Genomic DNA, 2,500 nt, shown 5'->3' with positions numbered 1-2,500 from the left:
AATTGAGTCTTTTCTAACAGTTCTTGCAGAATTCGTCTGTTTGTATGGAAAGAATGTGACTCAGAACATTGTTGTCGTATGTATATGTATGTATATATATATATATATATATATATATATATATATATATATATATATATATATATTTTACAAACATATTTATTTATTTATTTATTTATTTATTTATGTGTTTCAGCGAAGTGGCTGCGGTCATGCTGGTGCACCACCGTGATTTTTACGTTCCTTGCATGGCTCTTCTCCCTCACCTGACATGGTCCAATCAAGAGTTTTGATGGCACATCTGGTGTATAAGAGAATTTGACACAGCTGCCCTAAACTGCGTCTCATTACGAGCCATTTTTTCGTCTGGTATCGTGGAGAGGAAAGCGTCAAGTTTTGTCTTGAAGACCTCCGCATCCATGTCTTGCATGTCTCTCAAATGTTTTGGCAGGGCATTGAAGAGCTGAGGTCCTCTGAAACCGAGGGTGCTGCAGTATCTCGTTCTTATGTGAGATGCAGTGGACGGTACCTTTGGCACCATGCAGTGGCGACCCGTGCGGGCATTCCTGTAGTACTTGATACCAAAGTTTGGCACCAGTCCTTCCAGTATTTTCCATATGTATGTTATTACATATCTCTCCCGCCTGCGCTCCAGGGAGTAGAGACCTAGTGCCCTTCAGTCGCTCCCTGTAGTTCATCTGTTGGACTGTGGCGATCTTTTTTGTATAGTGCCGCTGAATTGCCTCGAGTTCTGCTGTCCCGCTAAACACTGTGTGGTGACCACAACTGAGAGCAATAGTCTAGGCGGCTCAGAACAAATGTCTTCCATAGAGTCAACATGACTTTTTGATCCCTTGTACGGAATGTCCTCAGTATCCACCCTGCCAGTTGTCTGCACCTTGCAGTCAACTTGACAATGTGCATGTGAAATGATGCATCACTACACATGTTGATGCCCAGATCTCTTACTGTTTGTGGTTCTGGGATTGCAGTACCCTCCAGGCCCTGTGTATGCCAGTTGGGAGGTACTTGTGGTCTTGTAGCGCAGTACTTGAAAATTTTTTGCATTGAATTGCATATTATTTAGCTCTGCCCACTCATATATTGTATTTAGGTCATTCTGCAGGCTTACAATATCATCACGATTCTTTATTGCCTGAGATATCTTTGTATCATCAGCATAGCTAGTGACAGTGGCTCTCCGAGTGACCATGGGCATGTCCAGAAGGGCCACTATGAACAATAGTGGCACCAGAACAGTTCCTTGTGGGACACCGCTCAATATTTGTGTTTCCCTAGATAGTTCTACATTGGCTGCAACTGTCTGACTTCTACCATTCAGGAAGTCATGCAGCCACTCTCCTAATTTACCAGCTTGTGACATATCAGCTTGTGACATATCAAGCCATGATCAACTTTGTCAAAAGCTTTTGCAAAGTCGAGATATATCACATCAACATTTGAATGGTCAAGTAGCTGCTTCAGGACCCAGTCATAATGCTGCAAGAGCTGCGTGAGGCAGCTTCTACCTGGACGGAAACCATGCTGGGTCTCACTCAGCAAGTCATTTTCTTCTAGGAACGCAATCAATCTCCTTCTGACAATTCGTTCCATGACTTTGCTAATATGTGAAGTCAGAGAGATGGGCCTGTAGTTCCCAGCCTCTGCTCTGCTTCCACCTTTATGGATAGGACATATGGTGCCTTCCTTCAGCTTTTTGGGAAGTTTACCATTTGCAAGGAAACTCTGGAAGAGTATTCGGAGTGGTCCTGCTAATTCTTGTTTACACGACTTTAAGAGGACAGCTGGGACACCATCGGGGCCAGTTGCCGAATTTGAGCTCATTTCATTTAGGGCAGCTATCACACACACACATATATATATATATATATATATATATATATATATATATATATATATATATATATATATAATATATATATAAACATATATATATATAAACATATATATATATATATATATTTATAAACATATATATATATATATATATTTATAAACATATATATTTATATATATATATTTATAAACATATATATTTATATATATATATTTATAAACATATATATTTATATATATATATTTATAAACATATATATTTATATATATATATTTATAAACATATATATTTTATATATATATATTTATAAACATATATATTTATATATATATATTTATAAACATATATATTTATATATATATATATTTATATATATATATATTTATATATATATATATATTTATATATATATATATTTATAAACATATATATATTGTATATATATATATATTTATAAACATATATATTTATATATATATATTTATAAACATATATATTTATATATATATATTTATATATATATATTTATAAAATATATATTTATATATATATATATTTATATATATATATATTTATATATATATATATTTATATATATATATATTTATAAACATATATATTTATATATATATATTTATAAAC

The sequence above is a fragment of the Octopus bimaculoides genome, chromosome 26 (genome assembly GCF_046866305.1).
Source record: "Octopus bimaculoides isolate indiv1 chromosome 26, ASM4686630v1, whole genome shotgun sequence".
Taxonomy (NCBI): Eukaryota; Metazoa; Mollusca; class Cephalopoda; order Octopoda; family Octopodidae; genus Octopus; species Octopus bimaculoides.
This window is presented reverse-complemented; position numbering follows the sequence as displayed.